This window comes from Diadema antillarum, unplaced genomic scaffold, assembly GCF_040938485.1.
Source record: "Diadema antillarum isolate AM-2024a unplaced genomic scaffold, OU_Dant_1.0 scf00000029, whole genome shotgun sequence".
NCBI classification, from domain to species: domain Eukaryota; kingdom Metazoa; phylum Echinodermata; class Echinoidea; order Diadematoida; family Diadematidae; genus Diadema; species Diadema antillarum.
In genome coordinates, this window is record NW_027270918.1 from 4,895,468 (window position 1) to 4,909,382 (window position 13,915).

Here is a 13,915-nt window from a genome sequence, read left to right on the forward strand (position 1 = left end):
GCTAGTGGTAACTGATTAGGTCTGAGACTTAACTTCCAATCATATCTCTCTGCAGCATGATTCCCAAATCAAATCACGTTTAGCAGTCTGGAGGCATTTTCTAACTGAGTTGGGTTCAATTCTGAGGAGTTGAGAAAATGTGAACTAGATGGGGGGTAGATCAAGGAGGCAGAGTTTAACTGTGAATTTACTTCCATTCTATTGCTGGATATACTACATACTCATGCAAAAGGAAAGAGAACGACGGCAATATTCAGATCAGGTTTTCAGGCAAACCTAAAGGCTGTTGACTTTTGAAAGTTGTCATTACTCAATTGACATCTACAAACAAATATTCCATGGATATTGGGATTGACACCAAGAGAGTACTGCCTCTGATTATCCTTTCCCAGAGATATATTCACTCGCAAAATGACATTAGAAGCCATATTTGAACTCATTTCAAACATGTTTATGAGTGCGCTATAGAATAAGCTGCCAATGTTTGTGTATCCATCTATCAAAAACCACATTGCCCAGGGCATCGACACATAAATCAAATTTCCAGCGGTGAATGCACAAGCGCAGAGTTCAAACGGTTCCTTACCCTGCTCGCGCTTCCAAGTGCGTAATAATGACAAGCATTATATCATGACACTCAATGGCTGAAAGTTATTCACTCCACAAGCAGTTAACGAGCATCAAATCTTCATCAGAAAAAAAAGAATAAAAGCTCCTGGCCCTCTCGCTTTGAGCGGCCCAGGATGTTGAGAGAGAAAATTCTGCTCATTACTCTTTCGGCCTGGGCTTAAATGACACATCATCAAGATATGGGACTCTTGGGAGCCATTTTTAAAGGATCACATTTATCAGTGATTTCGCCCAGAAAGGATATGAACTCAGATGAACTAAACTAAACCAAACTCTAACGACCAAAGGCTCTGACCAAAAGCTCACGCACATACATCATACTTAACTCAATTTATGCGCTGCACAATGGCATACAAGTAATTCACACAATGATTGGGAAAGTGCAAAGGAAGCTGTTGATAGAGAACACCGGATTTTTACTCTTCTTGGGAATTAAAGTCTTTATGGTAGACTTAGGCTGCATTTATCTAACTTGAGAGAGAGAATCACGTTTCAAAACGCGTTTGGAACGGTGTTTGCAAACGTGGTTTGAAACGCGATTCTCAGGGTGTCGCGTTTATCTAACCAAAATACAGTCGCGATTCAAGTGGTGTCACTGCGCAGCTGCTTTGCGCCGTTTGACCCGAGAAGTAAAGGTCAACTGCATACCACCAAACATGCCTCATCAGTCACACACAAATAATGGGCAGAGAACACAACCGGAAACAACTGGGATTTGACCTTGAGATATAAACATGTTTCAAAACGACATTGCGTTTATCTTCTCAAAGAACGGCGATCGTGGTCTCAAACACTTTTCAAAATGCCCTTTGAAAGGCGTTTCAAAACGTGTTTGAAAACACGGTTGCATTTATCTAACCCCTGAAAATGCCTCAAACGCGTTTAGGATCGTGATTCTGCCTCAGAATTTTTTAAGATAAATGCAGCCTTAATCACTACTGACAGCCAACCGCAACAAATATTGCTTTCAAGTAGGGCCTACTGTATATGACATACATTTTGCAGGGTTTATATTTTGGCTAATCTTGGGAGTCGCATGCTATTTGTGAATTGAACAACAAGCAAAATTATAAAATCTGATCTTGACATGTAGGCCTATATGTGACATGCACACATACATTTCTCCATTCATTACTGTACTCCAAAATTGCGCATTCATCCACAACTACGAAATTGTCCAGAAGTCCTGATTCATTCAAAATTGGACTTGCGAAATAATTGACGTAAACAGAAGATCTTATGCTACTAGATGAAGCCATTCTATCAAAGTGATATAAACACATTCAGCACATAATCCTTAAAGGGACTGTACAGTACTGGTTTAGGTAGGGATTCATGTTTTGAACATTCCTAAGTGAGATAATGAAAAGCCTTTTATGTTGTATGAAAGAGCATGTAATTTTGAGAACGATTCAACGTTTATTTGATGAAAATTGGTTTTCAAATGGCTGACATATCCAAAAAAGTGCTAATAATAAAAGGCGACATGCCACAACTTTATTAGGATCTCTTTGTTTCACCTTGTTTTTGGATATCTCAGCCATTTCAAAACCAATTTTCATCGAATAAACTTTTGATACCACTTAGAACTGCATGCTCTTTGACATCTCATAGAGTGGTTTCTGAATATCTCGCAAAACGTTAAAAGCTAAATCTTCACCTCGACCAGAACTGTACACACCCTTTAAGAATAATTCACTGTCAAATTATTTAAAGATTCATATTAAAAGGAAAGAATACATGCTTCAAGTAGAATTCCATATCAATCAAACAATGACATCCGTCTATGGAAAGCTCAAGTCATTTTATAATCTACATTTTTTGGGGGGAAGGAGACTGCATCTTTTTCTTACAACCTATGGTGGACCTGGGACAGGACTACTGTAAAAGTGGAAATTTTCCGCGGTATTGAAATTTTCGCGCATTTCGCGCAATGAGAAGCAAGCGCGAAAATAAAAGCACGCGAATATTTTTGCATGCCCTATGTTCCAGTACTTGATGTCTTGATTCCGCGGAATTAAAAACACGCAAAAGTCTTTTGACACGGCCAAGCGCGAAAAATTAATTGCGCGAAAATATCCACGTTTACAGTAATCTGGAATGTCTTGCATTTTATCTGCACAAGTCCTTAGATCTACAAGCTGATTCCATTTACTGTAAAAGCTGTTATTTTCGCATACAGATATTTTCATGAATGAGGAGGTCACAGAAATTTTCATGAGATGCTGTTTTCACGAGTTGTCAGTAAGGCTTACTAGGAGTGCACCAATGCCTGTCTGTTTGCGACATTTTCGCATGTTGTTAAATTCACGGCCTAACAGTGATTCACATATTCAACAAATTAAACCGATGCAGAAATAACTGCTTTAAAGGGGAAATCCAGTCCAAATATAAGTTAGTCTGATAAGAAAGAGTAAAATATTACGAATTCAACAGTATAATTTTGATCGAAATCGGATTGAAAATAAGGAAGTTATGACATTTTGAAGTTTCACTATTTTCAGGGGGAAACAGTTCTTGAACAGTCAATATGAATATGCAAATGGCAAAGGGAGCATGTCATTCCCTCACAACTTTATACCATATAGTTTGTTCATAAAATTTGAAATTTCCAGTTTTTCATTCAACCGCAATAATAATTATGCCCGAGGCTCAAATCCTCGTATATCTAACTGATCACTATTCTGAAGTTATTCAACCAGGAATAACATCATGTTCAAGACTTCAATGACAGAAACATTGAATTTTTGTTATTTTTTGTACACGATCAATGGAAAATTGTAAGGGTTATGACATGGTTAGCTCACTCATTTGCATATTCATATCCACTGTGAAAGAACTGTTTTGCAGAAATTAACAAAACTTCAAAATGTCATAACTTCCTCATTTTTCATCCGATTTCAGTCAAATTTTTACTGTTGAACTCGCAAGATTCTACTCTTTTTTATCAGACTAACTTATATTTGGACTGAATTTCCTCTTTAACAGTACTTGAGATTAATCTCTTCTCAGTGATACTGTCTTTTTTATGGTATAGCATGGTGCCATTAAAATGTACATTTTACCAAAACATTTATTTGTTTCTCTCTGCATTGAGTTTTGCTAATGATTCAGGAAACATTGTCTGGCACCAGCGTTCACCTACCATCATACAAACTACACATCATTCTGCCGTGTTTAATTTTCTCGTGTGAATGGACAAGGGGAACTTTGGTGCAAAAGTACTCGGGTAGAAGGGCCAGGGGGATCACCCAGCCATCCACGAGGGCTCACTTTCATGTCTGGGCATTTGGTGAGCAGCTAGGGAAAACAAGATTGATGGCCTCTCCCAGAGCTCAGGATGAGCATCCTGAGCTCCTCTCTGAAATGCTAGTACCTACGAGTTAGGTTCCATCAACATCCACGAGTGATGAGGAATCATCAATTCTTGAGAAAGGAGCACTTTGGATCCTAGCTGGGGTGATTACGTCCGGAAATAAAAAGTATCGCCTTGCACACTCATTCCTAAAACAGCCTACTGAAGTGATCAAGTCCACAGTGTGCAGCTGTTTTTCCTCTTCTTCTTCTGTTCTTTTTATCAGATATAAACAAGTTTAAGAAATAACACAATCAAAGATTAAAGAGTAATCATGACTTGATGAACTTTCCTTTACACTAGAATGTGAAATAATCTATCAATTCCTGGAACAATTATTTGTATAAGTAGAGAAATTACAATCTTATCTCCATTGCTAATTAAATCTTCTTGTCAGATAAAGATACACTCTGGTAATGAAATGACTTGATTGTTTGATGTGTTTTAATCCATAATATCTTTGGGGAATTTTGACATTAAAATCATTTTTTTTTTTACATTTCTATCTCTGAACTGATACAAGATACCTCTGCATTTATTGGAGAATGATAAGACATAATATCTGCACAAAATCAGAAAGAAATTTACAAATATTGGCCAATTTGAGAGACGAACAGGAAATCTAAACTTCCAAAAATGTATTGCCAATTCAAACTTAGTAATAAACCTATTAAATAAGAAACATTATTAAACATAATAAACCTTAAGGGAGAAATAGGCCCTTAACTAGAACACAGCAGGTGAAGTGATGTACTTTTATGACAGGAATGTCATATTCACGAGTTTAAATACTCTCTAGAATACTCTCTTAATATAAAATATTCTTCAATGTGAGCTGAACAAACTGACTGTTGGAACAATGTTACTTCACAAACATAACATGCCTTTTTTTACTGAGATAAAAACTTGCACTCCAATCATCTACATCATTCCAACAGCAGCTCAAAATTAAATTATGGATACCTTTTCTCCTATGTTTATATTATCACTTCTTCTTAGAAATGTTCATTGCAAATACCATATTGTAAGAGAAAAAAAAAAAATCATAGTAAATTTTCAAACATATTGTGACACAGATATTTTCAAAAACAACAATCTCTGCTTGTAAACTTACACACTGCTATTCAATACTGAGCCAGAGTTAAAAATGGATTTATTTTGCAGTGACAGCTTGCATGTCAAGCACAAAGTTGCAACAAACTTGTTGCAATGTTTATACAAGAATACTGTGATGCACTACTGTCAATATTTGTGGTCATAAGGAGGCATATAAATCAAATTACTGAGTTATGTGTCATTTGGGACAAAAAAAGAAAAGAATTTGAGAGCTTTAATGGTGACTGGGGCACACTGGGAATGAGCCAAATATAGCACTTCCTGTTTGACCAGTTCAGTGACTTTTCCTATCCTTACAGCTCTCAAATCCCATAGACATTCTGCACTTCCCACTTCCACATGTGTAAGGCTTGGGCAAACACTATGAAAGCCATATATGTAAATGATGAATATGCCTGATGCTAACCTTTGACCATTGCACAATTGAAGTGCAAACACACAAATAAATAGAATTTTTTTTAAATAGAATTTATATGCATACTGTAGGACCTGCTTCTTTGTTATTCACAGGATATACCAATGATTTCAGAATTTCTCATCTAACAACTTAGTGCACAACTTTAATACACACATGAATTTTGTTACATATCTGTACTTCTATCTCTAACCAGTTTCCATAACAATGAAAGCAAACAAAATATGAAAATATGATGAAATTATACATAATAGTATGGTAATGATCCTTTTCATCACATAATAATCACTGCCCAAAAAGAAAAGAGAGAAAATAATTAGCATTTATACAAATTGCTTGGTATATCTGTTATTAAAATGTCAAAGCGGAGGGGAGTTACATACTCAGAAACAGATTTCACATCTAGAGTCCAACCTGTATGGCAGTCAAAACAAGGAAAAGAAATCTACCAAGAAAAACAGCGCTTTTACTCTTTTAACATTTATTCTGTACTTTTCCCCCTGGAACGCCACTCTTATGGGCACATTAGCTGCACACGCACATCCCGGCAGCCAAAGTTAGTATTAGCCTCATTTTTTTTTTGCAGGGTAGGTGTGAGTTGAAAACGACAACGGTGGCTCCCCACACACCATTGATCTCTATGCCTGCTAGCTTACCTGGGGAAATAAAAATGGGGTCAGCTTGTCAAATTATCACTTGCTAAGTGAACTGTGAAAGCCGCCGCGGGCCTTTATAGCACTAAGACAGCCACAACAACAATTAAAGTCTGTGTGTAGTTCTATAGGAAAGCTTCCAAAATGTAGAAAGACAAAAATCCCCCATACATCACAATCATCATAGATAATTATCTTTATACTAAAGAAAAGAGGGACCAAAGCAACAGAGATACATATAAACTGACCCATCCTTCAAAAAATGTAAGTATTCAGAAAGCATCAAAAATGTATACGAACAAATTCTCTTTACCTCACAATCATTCAGACGATTATCTTCAAAAACGAGTTTTTTATAACACTTACAGATTATGGGGAGCAGAAGTACGACATGTTTTTCAATGATAAAAATACCTGACCATCATTCCTGTAGGGTAGCCTCTTTTTGTCATGTTAGCACTGCTCTTTCGGAGGGACCTGCTTTTACCCTTAAATTGGCATAAATAACCAGGTATCCACTTTTACACCTTTGTCAAGAGGGACAATACAAGTGAAACATCATATCCAATAGATGTGTACATACTGCCTAAGATTTGAACTCAGAATCTGCTTTTTATGAGTCTAGGGTCATATCCGCTGCACCACAGCCCACTTCATTCAGACACAGTATTTTGATATCTCCTGTACCAATTAAATGGTCCTGTTCAAACACAACAAAAATTAATGGCTTTCTCAAATTGATTTCTGCACTATGATGCAAAAAACTGTAAACTGTAAGTAGACAGAAACAAAACACGCACACATACACACACACACACACACATACACACAATGGATAGCCTGGTTTTCCATCATGATTGTATTATGTAAAATGCATTGACAGTAATGTGGATGTTGAAAGATTTGTAGCAAGAGATTGACAATCATATTAATGTACTGGAAGATAAACTATGTAACTTTGTTGAATATTTCCATAATCATATTGGTTGCTTGTTTCTTATTTAACAATCTGGGTTACATGTCTCTTTTCATGTAATTTTATCATTCTAGACTTTGCATACAGCTTTATCAATTGTGCTGTGAATCAGAATGAAGCTGCATTCACAGCATTTCAAAACCGGGGGCAAATATGAAAAGACTACTGCAACTGAACTAAATGTGTAATGTTGAGAGTAAATTTGAATATTTGTGATCATCACTATTGGTTATATGTGAGCAAATTTCTTTTTAGGTATTTGAATATACATTGTAGTTGCAACCTCTTGCAAGACCTCGAAGTGCACAAGGAATTGCTGCAAGAAGAAAATTAAAGTAGCTGACTGCAAGTTTGAGTGACACATGATCGGCCGAAGATTTACCCACGCTTGTTGCTTTTGCAGGTCTGTGTGTTTTCACCCATCCACTAATGACGCTATGTAAATCCAGAAGTTTGCTTTGATGTCACTTAAACATCTCTGTTAAAACCACATATCAACACAGTAAAAGCATTCAGGTATCTTCTGTACGCTTCCCGTCATGAATGAATACAGGGCAACAAATGTAATCTTGTTTGTCTATATGTAACCTCACTCCTGTTTTTCATGTCACTTATTTCTATAATGAATATTGGGGAAAACATTGATGTATCAATGTTAGTGTTAAAACAATCAAGAGAATTCTCTGTTGCATAGACCAACTATTTTTTGTTTATTCTTTGGGCAAATATTATTTGTTAATTAATCCCCAATAAATGTTCAATGATTCATAAAGATGGTATATTCCCACACATTGTGTGTGAGAGAATTCCATTTATCCTTCACATAGGCAGAAAAAAAGTTGTTAACATATTCATCTAAAACCAGAGAAAAATTTTTCTAAAAATGTCACCATATATCAAGTAAGATACAAAGATGTTGCTTCTAATGGCTCAGTGATGGGTTCCAATGTATGACGATTTAATGATGCCATATCCAAGCTGTCAAAACATTTGCAACGGTCACAATTTCCTGCAGAGACTATCTGTTTACTTTATTTTGGCTGCTTTCAGCCAAGCCAAATATGATGTGAAACTTCCCTATAACGTAGACACAGCTCTTACCATGCAGAGATTACCCAATCAATTAAAAGTACCCCAAAAAGAAAGCAAAAACAAGGCACAGAATGTTTAGAATATATTATGTATGTATGCATGTATGTATGTTATTTATGGAGCATTTCAAATCCTTGCTTCGTATATTTCTACCAAAAATTATTCTCTTTTGCTTTCTTTTTTTATATCATATATACCCTGGGAGCATGACCACAAAAGTGAGTTTTTGTTTGGCAAATTCTTCCCTCTGCTTGAAGCTGTTTCAACTCACATATGAAACCTTGTCCACACAACAAGCCGATCCATTACAAAGTCGACTGGCTACTACAATGTGACCATTTCACCTTCACACTGCTACACAGAAACACAACCAGGCAGATTTCGTGACCCGGTTGATTTTTACGATTCCGCTATTGATGTGCGGTGTGCAAACTCGAACAAAAGAGAGTCTCACCTATTCGTGAGAGATTTTATTTCATCTGTTGGGTTTCCTTTGCCGCTCCATACCGTGCGGATAAGGTCATAGACGCGGCCCCTCCAGCTGTGAAATTTGCTTCGGCAGCCTCGCACTGTTGCACTTGACACTCACTTCATCAGTGCCACACTCAGCGGACTGAAAAATGGTTTTGATTAGGGTAGCTGTTTGATTTCCCTCGGCTTTGATGAATACATCATGGGGCTGCTCCAACAGAAAAAGAGCTAGGCCTTTTTATAGCTGACAACAGAACTTGGTGGCTTCCACAGTAGACATATCATGTATGAGCACATTCATGAGGCAATTATAACCTGAAATGAAGACCCTTTCTGATCTGCAGGCAACTCAAATACCTTCAGCAGTACAACAGCAACAAAATAAAATGAACAAACTCGCATCAAGAAATACTACCTTTTCCTGCTGCTGCATTGAAAGAAAGTCTTAAGACTACTGTTAAACCAGAAATGTTCGTGTGTGTTTCAGTTTCCTGAATTTCACGAGAGACAAGATTCACAAAATTACAACGCACGCAAAAGTTCTTGTCTACACTGCAATTCGTGAAAATCTCTCGTTGCGGAAAAGGATGTCGGTTCCAATTAACAAAAATTCACAAAAATATCTTGACATGAAAATATCTTGCTTTTGAGTATACCTCGACGTGCAAGATATTGTAATTAGCTCTTTCAAAGGTTAGAACATACCATACCTACTTCCTGTAAGCAATGAATATGGGACTGTATGTAACATGTCCAGATCCTGAATGCAGGGGTCAAAGGACTTTACGCACTTGTTAAGAGCCTGACTGCAGTGTTCAAGAGCATAAATGCCTTATACAAAAGCCTGAATGTACTGGTCAGGGACTGTATTCACTGGTCACCAGCCTGAATGCACTAGTCAAGAGCCTGAATGCACTCGTCAAGAGCCTGAATGCGCTGGTCAAGAGCTTGAATGTGCTGATGAAGAGTCTGAATGTGCTAGTCAAGAGCTTGAATACACTAGTCAAGAGCCTGAATACACTAGTCACGATCCTGAATGCAGTGGTCAAGAGCCTCAATGCACTAGCTATTAAAGAGCCTGAATACACTTATCAAGAGCCTGACTGCACTGGTCAAGAGCCTGAATGCTCTCGCCGAGAGCCTGAATGTACTGGTGAAGAGCTTGAAAGCATGGGTCAAGAGCCTCAATGCACTGGTTAATAGCCTGAATACACTAGTCCAGAGCCTGAATGCAGTGGTCAAAAAGGACTACACTGGTCAAGAGCCTGAATGCTATGGTCAAGAGCTTGACAGCACTGGTCAAGAGCCTCAATGCACTGGCTAATAGCCTGAATACACTAGTCAAGAGCCTGAATGCAGTGGTCAAAGGACTACACTGGTCAGGAGCCTGAATGCAGTGGTCAAGAGCTTGACAGCACTGGTCAAGAGCCTCAATGCACTGGCTAAGAGCCTGAATACACTAGTAAAGTCAAAGAGCCTGAAGATAGTCTTGACATCAGTATCAGTCTAGTGAGTTCATATTGCTCTCTCAAAGCAAAAAAAAAAAAAAAAAAGAGCCAGGTTTCATACCTGCAAAATGACTTGTTTATGAACGTGTTTAGTGTAACACTACAATGCTATATAATGGAGTGATTTTTCCATGCCTGAAAGCAAACATTTATCACATCTTTCCTCAAGATGTCTCTCACATCATGACTAGCCTGTTGTGCTATAGATATGATTCCAATCAGGTTTTCCTTTTTTCCATGAGTGCATTCCAAATCTGTAAAACTTCTGAGACATGATTAAAGTGCATAGCTCAACTTGTGTTCACTTTGTCTGCGTGTGTGCATATATACAGAGTATTTATTACATCAGGGCTCAACACTAACTTTGTTCTCTGGTGGCCTGCTTGGGCCACTAGGCTGTTTGAATTTGAAATTTTAGTGGCCCAAAAGAGAAATGTAGTGGCCCAAATTTAAAGGAAATATAGAAATTCATTTTGAACTCTTAGCTGTCAGATCAGGCCATCAAAAGATAGCCTTTTTGGAAATTTGGTAGCCTGACATCAATTTTCAGTGGCCCCAGACCACCAAGCCACTACTAATGAGTTCTGGATATTCATGTATGTGATTGTGTACGTGAATTTCTAGAGAGTTCCATGTTTGATTGGCAGGGAGTAGAGTTAGAGACACAGCTGTTGTATGTATTTTGGTAATGCTGTTTACAATATTATTGGTAGGCAAAGTTCACAAATCTCACTATCTGAACACTGCAACTCCCTGTAAAACATTTAAAAATGCATTACAGGAATGTGATTACAAATGGGCACATAGGCCCTATATGTGTCGATCTGAAACCACTCTAAAACATCATTTTTCAACACTCAACACCTAAGACCTGTCATTCAGGAACTTATCAACAATCAATAGCCACCATAAAAAGCAGTGCACTCCAAACCACTGGAGCGAGGGTGCATACTTGGGCAATCTCCCGCAAATTAAATATTTGCATTTGATTTGTATTCTCCTGCCAGCTGTTGCACCTCAACAGACACTGAAGCGAAGCTTGCTGTGCAAACAGGAGCCGGGGAGAAACTTTGATTCTTAAAATCACGGCCTAGGTGCACCTAAGGCATTTTATGTCACCTTTAATAAGAACTCAATCACTCTCATTGAAACGGTTGCCAGGTTTCATAACAAACCAAATGCAATTTTCCCAGCAAAACACCGCTAGACTGATAAACCGTAGCATTTGTTCTATCCACTTCATAACCTGTCTTAGGGTAAATCTGTAACAGCTCATCCACTGTATAAATCAATCACACTGGATAAAAGGATTTATAAGGGAGGTGAGAATTCACAAGAGCTTTATAACCTGGGCAAGTATGCTCTTCTCCTTGAGCATGGTTGCGCGGGTCCTCAATGGTTGGTATCTGCTCTGGGCCCCCCTTGCTAGAAACTCGACTTGCGATTAAACGCAACTTCACATTAAACGCGAGTATCGCCCATAAATTGCTTTTGATCCCTGCGTTCCATTGCTAGAAGAGACTTGCATTTGATTCTCATTAATTATTCAGATTTAAATCATTGTGGATGAGGATAGTCTGAAAATAGTTGAAATAAACCCCTGCAAATAGCAAGCGCATCGTCCATACATTGCAACAAGTGACGACAGTAGATATTGAAAAGTACGCTAAAATATGGAAATATGTGCTAAATTCCTTGAGTAATGAAGTTTTACAGAACACTACTTTAGGATTAGAATGGCTAGGATACCTCAATATGCACAGAATTTGCTTGTTTAAAAAAATTAACTCACGTTCATGCCGACTTCAGTCCCTGAATAATACATTCTGTGATATGACGTTGAAATCAATAAGTGGGACTATAGGATACCATCTAAAGCTGTGGCAAGTTCATTGACAAGGAGTTTTTACGATCGCATTCATTGCAGCTTGTAGTTTACAAATTTGAATACTTCCCGTACGAATCATGAGATCTTTATTTCATAAGTTTGATTTTCAAATGCTATGCTGCAGCAAAAAAAAAGAAAAAGAAATGCTAATCACAATAGAAAGTGTGTGATTCAATTTCGTGGGGTTGTCATTGCACGGTCTCCTACATACAGCACTACACATATATCTCTATGAACACTGCTTTACTGTAGCTAGCTTGCAACACATACATACAGTATGTATGTGTGCATATATGCAATGCTATCTTCGTTAGACGACAATCAAAGGGGTGGGGGTGTGGTCGTTCGCTTCCGGACAATATTAGACAGTGCATATTAAACTTATCAACCGACAATATTTCTGTAGGCCTAGTTGATGAAAACTGACCTTCATATGAATTTCTGCAATGTTTTAACGACTGATTTTACTTAACACAATTATCTGTTGAACAAAAGGAAATATAAAGAAAATCCCACAAAAATTCACTTTTCTAGCATTATGAAAGAGCACTTGACTAATCGCGTTCAGAAAGCAGGGAATAATTGCTATCCTTAACATACATACATGTCAGTATCAAGTTGACGGAATGTGTAATTTTCATGAAAAATGAATTGTGGAATCCCTTTGTATTTTCTTTACATTATTGTCCACACATACGTCATAACCTCTAGTAGTCTCCTCATCCAGTGGTTCTAACATCAAAACTGTAAAAATTCATAACTTTTGTCCGATTTTCCTCAAACTTTCACTGATGTGTTCTACAAATGTTGCTGAGACTTTCACTCAATCCACATTGCTCTTTGGGCTTGGGTTTCCTTCAAAGTCATGGCAATTGTATTTCAAGGATTTTTTTTTTCGGGGGGGGGGGGGGGGGGAGGAGGGGGGTTATATGTTTGGTTTTTAACTTATTATCATATTGAGTTATTATTTTAGTTTTCATTCCATCACAGTGATTCTTGATTGGAAACTCAACCACTTGTGAAATTGCCTTACAAATCTGAATTTGTGAAATGCTATCCTTGTAAAATGTGATAGGCCCTATCTATTATACACCATAGTATGTGGGGGAAAAAAGGAGAGAAAACAATTGCCCACAGGTTGTTTTGTTTTTTCTTTGAGCACAAACCACGACTAAAAAGCCCAGAATTTTAAAAATCTGTTTGGCCAACAATTGTATAGGCCTTGCAAAAATCTGTCAAACATATATGGTTTGAAGCAACCTTCAATAAAAAAAAAAGAAGACAGTGTGGCAATTACAGCTAGACTAAACAAATTTATTTGATTAGCCTTGCTTCCATGCTACTGAATATTTTCCCTCACCTGTCTATCATAATCAATCAAGCAATTGCAACAGTCTGGATACTAATCATCCCCTCAGTTATTTGCCTATGCCCTTGGTAAACCAGCACATACAGAAGAAGCGCAGTCTTTACTAAGGATTGTCGGGAAATATATCAGCTAAACTCATCTTATGGGGATGACAAGAAAGAGAGCTCGCATGCTGGACAGAAGGCTACAACCCTTCCAATGTTGAGGAACACAGTGTGAAACGAATACCCTTCAAGGGCAACATGCCAATTATTTTCCTAAGAGATAGGATTCACCAAATAGATGATGCTATTTATTCTGTCTGCATGGGAAGATGAATATTATTGGGATCACTCTGCAGCCCACGGTGAAAGAGAAGCACAAAATACTGCGGCAGGAGAGGATGTGACATTTGATATCAGAGAAATCAAATTCAATGACAACTTTGTTACCCAATACAGTA

General features: G+C 37.7%; 1 protein-coding gene across 1 annotated transcript in view; it reads right to left on the reverse strand.

Moving 5' to 3' along the window:
• LOC139738421 (polypeptide N-acetylgalactosaminyltransferase 2-like) overlaps positions 1 to 13,915 on the reverse strand; it is a 166,508-nt gene that overhangs the window by 125,274 nt on the left and 27,319 nt on the right. The gene's annotated exons all lie outside the window — the stretch shown is intronic.